Source organism: Oryza glaberrima, chromosome 2, assembly GCF_000147395.1.
Source record: "Oryza glaberrima chromosome 2, OglaRS2, whole genome shotgun sequence".
Lineage (NCBI taxonomy): Eukaryota > Viridiplantae > Streptophyta > Magnoliopsida > Poales > Poaceae > Oryza > Oryza glaberrima.
The window spans coordinates 3667722-3681377 of NC_068327.1; positions in this window are offsets into that span (position 1 = coordinate 3667722).

Below are 13656 nucleotides of genomic sequence, written 5' to 3' on the forward strand. Positions count from 1 at the left end.
TTGCAAACCCTTTTATAATCATTATTTTTCAGCCAACTACTCATAGGTTTTGTAGTTGCAGAAGAAGAAAACTGCTATAAAGAAGAAATCAGCAGCATCAATTCTCAAACCAGCTCCACCAGTAAGATACTCTCAATTTTACTAGTTGATTTCAGCCGATTTTGTCTAACACTTGTCTTTCTACAGCCTCCTCCTCCTCCTTCTTCTCCTGTACAACAATCACCGAGTGACCGAACTCCATCGGCCGTGGGGAGTCATCATATTGTGGAAGAAGAACAACCGGCTGCTCCTGCTATCCCAGTAAGTTTTCCTTTGATGCAAGAATTTAGATCGACTATATTGACTTAGCTCTCAAACTTTCTGAACTTATACCTGCAGGTTCTAACCGATCTCTTTTCTTTTGATATCAAAGATTATCTTGATGAGGCAGAAGAAGATACTTCAAACAAAGCTCTAGTTCCCTTATCTAACGATGCAAAGAAAACACTTGAAAATATCTCGCGTCGGCTAGAGGCCTCTTCTCTGGATAGCTTAGTGGTCGACTGTGGATCGATTAGGACACGATTGCACGAAGTTCAAGCTCTAATTCCTGAAGAACTAGCCGATGTCTTAACTCCAGCCGCTTATCTTGAGCAACATCAATTTAAACTAGAAAAAGCCAAGCTAAGATTAGCCGAACGCCGTGAGCGCATGGAGATTGAAGCCACAATCCAAGTCAATCGGCAGCTTGTGCATGAAGAAAAAGTCAAATTCGATCAGCTATCCGAAGGTCCGATCAAATCCAATATCGATCGGCTTAAGCCCGCAAGATCGATCTCTTTGCACAGCTTGAAGAATGCAATGCTGAATTAGATATGGAGCACAAAAAGCTAGCCGATCTCCCAAAATCTGTCGAAGAGCAAAAAGCAAGGCTCAAATCGGCTATCAAGAATGTTGCTGACTTAACCAAGTCCATGAAGATCATTTCTGGAACTAATGCTCAAGATGCCCAAGCCATTGAAGAAGTCGAACAAATTAGGCAAAGAGCTATTTCGGCTATCCAGCAGTACTTGTCTCAATAACTTTTGTGTAATAGGACTTAAAAATTCTTGTAATCGGCTAAGATACCTTAATACCCTGCTGTTTTAACAATCCTTCGTGCCGATTAACATAAGTTCTAATTTTCACTTTCATTTTTGGTATATATGTGCCCCCCAATTTTATAATGTCAACAGCATTGATAAAATTAGAAAAACAACTAATGGCGATATAACAATATCGGCCGTTATATATCGGCAAACCATAACCGATTACAATTGGAAAAACGACTAAGGGCGATATAACAATATCGGCCATCTCAAGACGATGTAAAACACATCGGCTGTCATGCATCAGCAACACTAGCCGATCATGCGTCAACCCAAACACTTGGGCAATACTTCTTCAAGTATTTGCCATTGAGCGCTCGTCCATAAACCTCACCATCAAGCCGTTGCAACATATATGCCCCTTTAGACACAACCTTATAGATTTGAAACGGTCCTTCCCAATTTGGTGACCACTTGCCGAACTTGTTATCCCGAGTTCCAATCGGCAAAATCAACTTCCATACAAGTTCACCTTCCGAAAAATCCTTAGGCACTACTTTCTTGTTATAATGCCTAGCAACTCGTTCCTTATCTTTGGTAACCTTAGTAAGGGCTCGTAAACGCGATTGAACCAAGTCCTCCCTCTCATCGGCCATAAGGTTATAATACTCATCGGCTGTCAAACCGTCTTGCAATTCTATCCTTCTAGAGCCGATTCTAACTTCCCATGGCAAAACAGCTTCATGTCCATAAACAAGCTTATAAGGAGGAACTTGAATTGATCCATGACAAGCCATCCGATAAGACCACAATGCTTCGGCCAACCGGGTATGCCATTGCCGAGGATAATCAGAAATCTTCCGCTTAATTAATTTGATCAAGCTCTTGTTAGATGCCTTAGCATGCCCATTAGCTTGTGCATAATATGGTGAAGAATTCAACAATTTGATACCCACGCTATCGGCAAACTGAACAAACTCATCGGACACAAAGATTGAACCTTGATCAGTTGTAATAGTTTGAGGAATACCAAATCGGTAGATTATATGTTCTTGAACAAATTGACATGCATCCCCAGAATCAACTTTCTTCAAAGGAATGGCCTCCACCCACTTGGTAAAATAATCAGTCACCACCAATATAAACTTATGCCCTTTACTTGATGGTGGGTTTATCATACCGATCATATCAATTCCCCAACCTCTAAATGGCCACGGTTTAATAATATGATTCATAGCCGACGCCGACGCTCGTTGAATTGCCCCAAACTTCTGACAATCTTGACACCCCTTATAATATCTGAAGCAATCCTCCAGCATTGTCGGCCAAAAATACCCTGCACGCCGAAGTAACCACTTCATCTTATGGGCCGATTGGTGAGTGCCACAAATTCCTTCATGAACTTCGGCGATTGCAACTTTAGCCTGATCGGCACTCAAACACTTAAGTAACACTCCATCAATCATCCGATAATAAAGCTCATCATCCAATAGAGTGTACTTCAATGCCTTATATCTTAATTTCCTAGAAGCCGACTGAGATGTATTATGTAAATATTGATGCATATCATACCTCCAATCATCGGCTGTTATTGCTGCAATTTCAACCTTAACATCTTTGATCATCGGCTTATACCCCGATGCCCCTTGGGCCAGATCATTAGCTTCAATATTTTGTTCTCGAGATACATGCTTTAAAGTAACCAGCCGAAATTCCTTCATCAGTTCTTGACACTTCTCATTATAAACTATTAACGTATCATTCTTGCATTCATACTCCCCTGCCAATTGACTGATTACCAACAAAGAATCCCCCATGATTTCAATAGCATCGGCTTCAACTTCCTTGAGCAATTGCAACCCTTTAAGCACTGCTTCATACTCAGCTTGTTTATTAGTCGCATAAGGTTTAATAGTATAAGCAAACTTGAAACATGCCCCCTAGGGGAAATTATAACTAGGCCGATACCACAACCATGAGTACACACTGATCCATCAAAGAATAAAGTCCATGGCACCATTTCAACCGAGCCGATTGAATCATCACGATGTTCCACAATAAAATCGGCTATAGCTTGTCCCTTAATCACCTTCGATGACTCATACCGAAGATCAAACTCAGTTAAGGAAAATATCCACTTTCCAACCCTTCCTTTCAATATTGGAGCCGATAACATGTATCTAACAACGTCGGCCTTGCATATAATAGTACATTCATTGGACAGTAAATAATGCCTTAACCTCGTGCATGAAAAATATAAACATAAGCATAACTTCTCCACAGGAGAATATCTAGTCTCTGCATCCAAGAGCCGACGACTAAGATAAAATACAACTCGTCCTTTTCCATCCAACTCCTGAATCAAGACTGAGCCGATTGACTTCTCACCGGCCGACATATACAATCTAAAAGGTATCCCTTTCTGTGGAGGAATCAAAACAGGAGGGGAACTCAGGTATCCTTTAATATTATCCAAAGCCTTTTGCTGCTCTGCCCTCCAAGTAAACTGCTGATCGGCCTTCAATCTCAACAATGGTGTAAAGGTTCTAATTTTCCGGACAAATTAGAAATAAACCTTCGAACAAAATTAATCTTGCCGATCATCTCCTGCAATTCGATCTTGTTTTCCGGGGGCTTAATCTTTTTAATCGCATTGATACTTCTCTGAGTTATCTCAATTCCCCTCTCATAGACAAGAAATCCCAAGAACTGGCCAGCCGATAAACCAAAAGCATACTTTGTCGGATTCATCTTCAAGCCATATTTCCTGGTCCTCTCGAAAACTTTTCTTAAATCGGCTATGTGATCTTTTATTCCCTTAAATTTAACAACCACATCATCAATATAGACCTCAACCAGCCAGCCGATTAGATTATGATAAATATAATTCATGGCCCGTTGATATGTAGCTCCAGCACTCTTCAAGCCGAAAGTCATAACAACCCATTCAAATAAGCCGATTGCACCAGGACATCTAAAAGCTGTCTTATGGATATCTTCTTCAGCCATAAAAATTTGATTATACCCTGCGTTTCCATCCATAAAACTCAAAATTTTGTTCCCTGACGCGGCATCAACCAGCTGATCGGCTACTGGCATTGGATATTCATCTTTCAGTGTAGCTTTATTAAGATCTCTAAAATCAATGCATACCCTCACCTTGCCGTTCTTCTTGATGACAGGAACTATGCTAGAAACCCACTCAGCATATCGGCAAGGATGAATAAAACCAGCATCATATAAACGCTTAATCTCAGCTTTGACAGGTTCAAGCATATCGGCTTTGCATCTCCTCGGAGGCTGCTGGTGCGGCCTAACCTCTGGTTTGATAGGTAGCCGATGTTCTACAATTGATCGGCTGAGTCCAGGCATCTCATAATACTCCCAAGCGAAGCAATCTCTAAACTCTTTTAAGAGCTCTATCAGCTTGGTTCTAAATTCTGGAGACAAATTCTTACTAATAAATGTCGGCCTTGGCTGATCGCCTGGACCTATATCTATTTCTTCCGAATCATCGGCTGACATAAAACCTTGACCTTGCTTGTCATCGAGATCATCTACCGTATCCTTAGTGTAGACACTTGAACCCTCCACGACGCCCTCAAAATAATAGCTTGGGTTCTCCATCTTCAACTGGCTGTATATCAGAATCAGACACTTTTAGAAAATCTCCATTCCAAACTTTTCCAGATAAACAATCAAGGCCATCCATCTCCCAAAGAGCTAAATTGGAACTGGCAATATTAACTGACCTGTCGGCTGGTACGATCTCTATTTTGTTGCCTTGCCACTGAATCAAGCATTGATGCATAGTTGAAGGAATACAATAATTGGCGTGAATCCAATCCCTTCCAAGCAACAAGCTGTAAGAACCCTTCCCATCGATGACAAAAAACGTGGTAGGAATAGTCTTACTGTCGACTGTCAGCTCCACATTTAGAACACCTTTGGTTTCCGATGGATTGCCACCAAAGTCCTTGAGCACCATATTTGTCTTGATAAGATCCTCGGCATTTCTACCCAACTTCCTGAACGTAGCATAAGGCATCAAATTCACCGCGGCCCCACCATCAACCATCATTTTAGACATCGGCTTCCCATTGACATAGCCATTTATATACAATGGTTTAAGATGCTGATTCTCTGTCCCCTCAGGCTTCTCGAACACCGCCTGTTCTGGTGACAGAACCAACTTAGCCGATTCCTCTTCCACCTTGTCGACATCGGCTTGATCGATCCCGAATTCGGCTGGCAAGGTAAAAACCATGTTAACTGGTGCCATCACAACACTCTTTCCTTTTGCCAACCTCTTTGCCTCATCAGCTGCAACATCATCGGCTACATGAGCCTGATTCTTAACACGCCACTCCTGCCTCGGTTTTGCTTTCTTCAGCCGATGATTAATTTCTTGCTCGACCTCCTGGAAGCGTTACCTACTCCTCAATCTTTGAACCCTTCTTTTCTGATTCTTCGTAAAAATACCAGGAGGACACCATTGAGTCTTCTTATTTTCGTCATCTTCCGAATCACCACGTTGGTTTACTGGGCCCAATCTCTGATGAACAGGTACTCTTGTTTGTTTTGGCCAATTGCCTCCATCGTACAATTGGCTTGAACCCCTTGCAACATCACGGCATCCAGGACAATCCTCGATAGATGGTAACCTCATACCTTCATTCCAACAGAACCTGAAGAACTCACAGCCCCAATGAGGATCAAAGCCACCATTATCTTCTTCATGATGCCTTTCCTGTTGCTTGTCGTATTTCCTTTGATATTTGTTTATAATTCTAGCTGAAGTTACTTGATAACCCCTCATGCGCCCCGTATCAGTTGTTCGGCCAGCTGTGTGTACCATGTTAACGGGAAATGGATTACCATCGACCCTCATCGGCTTTTTGGAATCATCAAACTTAATCTTGCCTCCCTCAATGGCCACCTGAATCTGTTGTCTAAACACCTTGCAATTGTTAGTAGAATGGGACCCAGAATTATGCCATTTGCAATATTTCTTTTTGCCTAATTCCTCATCCGATGGAATCGTATGACCAACAGGGAGTTGAATTTGCTTCTCTCGGAGTAGCAGATCAAAAATCTTGTCAGCTTTAGTAGTATCAAAATCATACTTCTCTTCCTTTCCAGAACTCTTTACCCATTGGCACGGTATGACCTTTTTACTCCTCACCCATTCGGCTGCAGCTATCTCAGAGTCATCTTCATCGTCATCCGACCCATACATGTAAGGACAAACATGATTAACCTTCTTAGAGCTTTTCCTAGCCTCCGCAGACCTATGCTCATGCAAGGTTACCTTTTGTATCAGATGTGACAAGCTATCAAAGTCTTCAGACGAGAATTTCTCCCTAATCGTGCAATCATACCTTGAAAGACCAGATCGGCTAACTGAGCGTCAGTTAAACTCAAGCTGAAGCATTTGTTCCTCATCTCCCTGAATCTCTGAATATACTCGTGCACAGGTTCATCATGCCGCTGCTTAATCGCCGTCAAGTCAGATAACTTCATCTCATGAACCCCACTGTAGAAATAGCTGTGGAATTGCTTCTTCAAATCGGCCCAACTATTGATCGACCCATACGGCAAAGAAGAAAACCAAGTAAAAGCCGATCCAGACAAAGATAACCGGAACAACCTAACCCTCAGAGCGTCCACAGCCAATGCTTCACCACACTGAGCTAAAAATCGGCTAATGTGCTCATAAGTTGACACACCATCTTGTCCCAAAAATTTGGAGAAGTCCGGAACTTTGAACCGATTGGGGAGAGGAACTCTCTCAAACCACTCAGGGTAAGGCTGCCGATACAAGCTTCCAGTCTCTTTTGGTTTAAGCCCAAACTGTTCCCTTATTACATCAGCAATCACATCGGCCCACGGTCGTTGCTGAGTTGCTCCCTGTGACTGTTGTTGCATGGGCTCGAACTGACCGTACTGAGACGCAAACTGAGGTTGAGCCAGTCCCCCTGACTGATATTGGGCTTGCGGGGAAGGAGGATGATATTGATAATTCAAGTTGCCCCCCTGGTAATTATGAAGGTTCGGCTGAATTTTACGTGCCAAATGCTCGGGAACAGCTTGAGGCATTACTATGCCATCCGGCTGTACGTGGTGAACCAAGTGTTCTGGGACGACTTGATTTAAAAATTGTTGTACAGGCTGTCCACCAGGCGTCACAAAACCGGCCGATGCGCTCATTGAGCCTTGGTACTGAATCGGCTGAACGATTTGCTGTCTTAACGGCGTTTGCTGAATCGGTCGCGGAGGCTGTTGCCTTGGTGGCGTTTGCTGGACTGGTTGCACAACTTGTTGCTGGATTGGTTGTACAACCTGCTGACTCGGGAGTGTCTGTTGAATCGGCTGCTGCTGTATTGGATCAATAGCAGGTTGAGGCGGCAGAAACATGGCAGCAATCTGATCTTGCGTTGGCCGATTCACAACCTGCCCACTATGCTATGGCTGCTCTCTCATTAACAACCTAGGGTTTACCAGCTGGCCTGGTGCCAATGCTGACGGAGCAGGTAAGGGAGTCGATGCCGGCGCCGTCGGCTGAGCTGATGGTGCGATGGGGGGAACTGCCTGAATAGATGGTTGGGCATCAGTGATCAAAGGCCGATAATTTGGAAAGACACCTCCTTGCAAATAAACTGGGCCTGCAACCTGATGCTCAGCTATTGATCCATCGGCTATTGACTTCATCATGTTTGATAAAGTATTGACTAACACCCTAGACTAATTGATCAAAGCATGGTGCACAGCATAGTCGACCCGGTCTTGGAAATTATTGAAAAAATCTTGTGCCGCATCACTATTCTGATTAAGATTTCTCCCTTGCAACCCCTGAGCACCATCACCTTGAACTCCATGCACTCCATCGCCTTGAACTCCATGGACCCCTTGAGAGTTGTCACCTTGACTTCCTAGAGAACCGTCGGTAGCCCCTTTGTCACTCAGTCGAGCCGAGCCATCTGGAGCTTGTTTCCCGTCTTCACCTTTGGAAGAACTGGTCCCAGGGTCATCGGCAACTACCTTTACTTTATACTTCTGAACCAATGTTCCCTTGCGGGTCTGCATGAATGAGTTCAAGAACTGATCCCGGGCTTGCTGCAACATTGCTTCAAAATCCCTCTTCTGCTCAGGTGTGAATTTCTCTGGATCGATGGGCACGACGTTTCCTTCATTGACGTCAGTCAACCCCAACTTCTGGATCTTTTCTTTAACAGTGCTTGGGCTAGCCGAGGATGGCGACAGCGGTGGCTTCTCGGCCATGAGGAAGAATTGCTTGCTGACTTCTAATTGGTCCCACCAGGCGTGCCAAAAGCGTGTTGACAGAAAACATGAGGCCTGGGAGATCTGCTTAACTCCAGTGCAGGTCCAAAGCTCGCCTTCGAATGTATGAGCGTGCCAGTTGATTTGATCCTGTAATCAACAAGAAATAGAGACAAAGAATTCGTGGTTAAATTTATAAATGATAGCCGATCGGCTAGGTGCTGATGACATATCATTTATCTTTGAGCCGATGTCATATATGAATCGATCGGCGGTTATAAATAGATAGTAAGGAACTAAATCTATTCGATCTGCTGTAGATATTAACGATATATAGTTCTTATATTAATATATACTTAAATCAAGTGATTGGGATAGATCGGTCACCATGCCGAGACAGTATAAATCACTTAGATCGAAATATATATTAATAACAGGATTATATATGTTTATAGCATAGCCGATCAGATAGTTCTAGAATGTATCGGCTAATACTCCGATACTACTTTATATAAAGATATCAAAACAAATATAATATACCAAACAAAAGCTTAATATACTTAAATGCAGTAAGATCCCGACATAAAGGGCGGATTTAACATGTCATTGAAGCATATAGATCGAATATGGTTAAATCAGATAAGATCGGCTGAAACTCCGATACTACCCTAATCGGCAACCAGAGGACAGGCTAGAGATTGTTATTCTAAGTACGACTTAATAGATTAAACTCAACTGATGCAGTATTAAGTATGAAAAGAAGAACAATATCTAGACAATCAAGCCGCTGGGTTTTCATAAAGTGGTAGATATCTTATATAATCTAGAACAACGTCGCTATTTAACCTAATCGGCTGCCTTCTATTAACAGATGTTAGCCGATTGTAGGTTAGATGACGATATTGCCAAAGATTATGTAGGATATATGATAACTTGATGAATTATATAGACAAGATTAGAGTGTCATAAAGATGGAAGCACTAATCTCGAGAACGTAAGTCGTCATAACAAGTTTTACCTCTTGTTGAAGATCGAAACCGATGCAGCTCAACCCGAAAGCAAGAACTCGTCGAAACAAAACTAAAGCAAAAAGGTGGCGATGCGCCGAAATTGTATTAAACGTATGTGTTCTTTTTTTAAATTACATAGGGCTCGGGGTCTATTTATACCCGAGAATTACAAGATATGTCCATACCGGATACGACCACTATCTCTAACAAACTCTAAGATACCATAAGTCTTTGCGGCAGACTTTTGCCTAAACATATCTCTAAGGAAGTTACATAAAACATCATAATTAATAGATACAATTACCTTCTCAGTACTCTATCTATGTGCGGCAATCATCTTAAAGCACCTCAATTCAACCCAATATCATACACCAAATCATACTGTCAGAATCGGCCGCATCGACTCACCTAGTCCGACTCAGATCCAGCCGATCCTAATCGTAGCCGATCTGGACTTCAGCCGATTCTTGCTCTGTTCTCGGATCAATCTCCGCCTTCGACTCCACCTTGATCTAATCTCCTTTCCGATGCTGATATTACCAAATTTGGTCGTTAACATACGCACATACCCTCGAATGTTAGTGAGAATAGGAATATACCGTTGGTTTCCCTTTCTTTTTCGTGTTAGGAGGCATATTCGTGGGTGTGTAAGGGTGGTGTTGTGTGTATACTAGTGTATGGTGTATGTACGTGTGTGTCTGCCATGTAATTGAAATAAAGAAAAAAAACAATTCTTTGCTACATAATGATGGCGAGAAAATTGTTTGTTTGTTTTTGTTTTGACAGGTGCAAAGCACAAGAGGGACTGTGGCGAGCTGAATGCGCCGCTGCCGCTGTGCGACCCCGGCGGCGACGCCTGCATCGCGTGGTGCATCAACGAGGGCTACGCCACCGGCAAGTGCTTCGGTGGCGACACCGGCTGCACCTGCCTCAGGCCGTGCCCGGCTCCGGCTGCTCAGCCCACGCCGGCAACACCACGAAAATGGGCTGATTTTCACTGAAAATTTTTCTCATCAGGCTTTCAGTTACGTTGGTGGTATACATGCATATACTATCATTCCTTCTTACACCAAGGAAATTCATCTTTACGGTGCTCTTTAGTGATAATATTCTATTGACTATTGCCAGTATTATCACCAATAAAAATGATTCCCATAATTGGCTTATGAGTTATGTTGTGCCATTTGTATGTACTACATCCGTGCAAAAATAGTTCTCTCTAAGATTGTCACTTTTGAGTATTACATGCTAAGATTGTCACTTTTGAGTATTACATGTCTCATCAATCATCTTCATTTTAGTTTTTTTATTCTACCCTCAACTATCCTGACACATCTATAACCATACCCTATTTAATAAGGAGCACTATAGTCTTTTTCTTTAAACCTTAATCTACCCTAAACAATTTAGAATGACAACTATACTACGACGGAGGGAGTACATATGATTCACTAGATTAAAAAATAAATAAATAACTGGTCTAGATTAATTATACTACCACAAAACACCTCAAAATTCTTCACTATAGTTTGAGCTTACATTTAATCCATGCGAAAAGTTCTCCTCTCAACAACAAAGAAAATATCCACGAAAACTTATCTGAAAAATGATCAGAAGATAATAAACAAGTATGAACATTTGCATGGTAAGTGAGTACATCCAAACTAGCAACATTTGAATGGTGAGTAAGAGCAAATGAGATGAAAATTTCCCCCCAAAAAAATATGATGGAAAACTCGATACAAATTCAATAGATCAGAACAAGGATATCATTTCATTTACTCCATTTTTTTTAAAAAAATAAATGCAACAGCATGGATTTGCACATAAATGCAAGTGTATCTCTCTCTACACATAAATTCGGTTGGAATCAAGCTATGCACATTAATTCATTGCAGATGCAAATTAATTCCTATATATATATGAACGCTGCCCCCATCCCATTTACATCCATCACAGAAAATTCTCTACACAAAAATTAGATTAATTTGCTCTTAATTCATTCCTGGACTTCTTGACCCCCTTCAAAAAAAAAAAAAAACCTCTAGTTGTCGAACAGTTCATCATCCATGGAGTTAGAGCAGCAAGATCGCAGCTGCATTCTTCGTCTTCTTCCTCCTCGCCACCGGCGGCGGCGCCGCCGGCGCGTGCTCCGTCGGCGAGAGCAGCACGTTCAGAGGCAACTGCGAGATCGACGGCGGCGGCTGCGTGGAGTCGTGCAGGGGCGAGGGGTACACCGACGGGTACTGCTTCACCGAGGTCGCCAACCCTGGCTACCACGTCTGCACCTGCACCCGCGGCTGCTACTCGCCGGTGCAGTCGACGAGGAAGATGATGGCGCGCAATTAATTAGCTGATGATTGATTCGATGGGCGGCTTGTTTGAATTGAATCGAGTTTCGGTTTAATAATCAAATAAGAAATTAAGAATCAAGCAGAGTTCATTCGAATGTGACGTAGAGGGGCTTGATAGGAATATACAGGTTTATGACAGGGGCTATTATGAAAAAGTTCCAGAACTAACGCCAAGCGACGCCAGGAGAAAATTTTCTTAGAGACACGCTATAAAATTAAAGCAGACACCCATAACACGTGTATAGTTACCCTATGAACGTACGTACACACAGCCTTCTCATATGAGTATACTTTCGGAACACTAGACCAATATTTTTTGAGATTGACGAAGTCACTACGGACGTCTCGTTGCTTAGGGGTGAAAACAGAGCGGATATTATCCGATCCGATCCGATCCGCTCCGAATCCGTCCGATGTGAGGATATGGTAAGGATCTTTAGATATCCGGCCGGATGCGGATGTGGATGCGGATTTTATCATGCGGATGCGGATACGGATATGGTATCAACGATGTCTGACGGATGCGGATTATCCGATATTTTAATCGGATTATCCGATGTACTGTTTGGCGGATAATCCGCACCTTTCAGGCTATACAACAACTCTATTTAGCCCATTTTACATCGGACGGCCCATCTAGCCTATCTAGTGTAACCTAATCCAATCCTCCCCTAAATCTCTCTCTCTATGTGACTCTTCTCTCGGTCCCTTCTCCTGCTCCCACACGCGCCGCCGCATGGCACCATAGGTGCGCCGCGCCACCGTTGCAGCCTGCTAGCGCCACCGTCGCCACTCCTCCTTCTAGTCCACCGACAGTGTGTTGTGTGCTGTGTGCTGTAAACAATGTGCTGTATGGAACTAGTGTGGTGTGTGCCGTATGCAGTGTGCTACTGCGTTGTGTGGTTGGATGCTGTATGCCTATATTGTTGTATGCCTCATTGCCTCATGCCTGTCGTACTGATGAGTGAACTACTGAACTGAACACTATATTTTAAAATTTTAAGCAACGCAGTGAACTGCTGAACTGAACACTTATATTATGTTTTTGATGGATATGTTATATTAAGCAAAATTATATTATTGATGTGTTTTGGTTGGTTTTTCATAGAGAGCTGAGATCATGTTCATATGTTGTTTGGCCATCATATTGCGGCTAATTGTATTGCCGCCCTCTTGTTGTATGGATTGAATACAAACTTGACATCCGACAACTTTTTGTCCGTTTCCGAACCGAGTCCGCACCGACTCCACACCGAATCCGACGTACGAAATAATCCGCTCCGCATCCACACGTCATCCGCACCCGCTCCGCATCCGCTTAAAAGAGATGGTTTAGGATATGGTATAGCTACTATCCGTCCGAATCCGCTCCGTTTTCACCCCTATCATTGCTGATAGGTACGTCACCTACCACTAAAAGATTAATTAGCCGTATATACGAGCACCCATGTTAAATCTAAGATTTGAAAGGAACGCATATACGCACACTCTATCCCTATGAGCACCTTCGGAAGACTGGACTAATGTTTCTTGAGATTGACGAAGTCATCACGGACGCCTCGCTATCGATAGGTACATTACCGACCACTAAAAGAATAATTAACCGTGAATACGAGCACCTATGTTAAATTAGGATTTGAAAAGAACGCACATATCCTATTCCTATGAGCACCTTCAGAAGATTGGACCGACATTTCTACAGATTAACGAAGTCACCATAGATGCCTCGCTGTCGATAGGTACGTCACCTACCACTGAAAGAATTATAAGCCATAAATACGAGCACCCATGTCAAATCCAGGATTTGAAAAAAATAATTACCTGTAAATGCGAGCACCCATGTTAAATTTAGGATTTTGAAGCCGGATGGGTTGGTTTCATTATAAGTAATCTAACCAATCGAGTTACGCTCACTTTGCATGCCAGCAGAAAATTGTTTGAGGA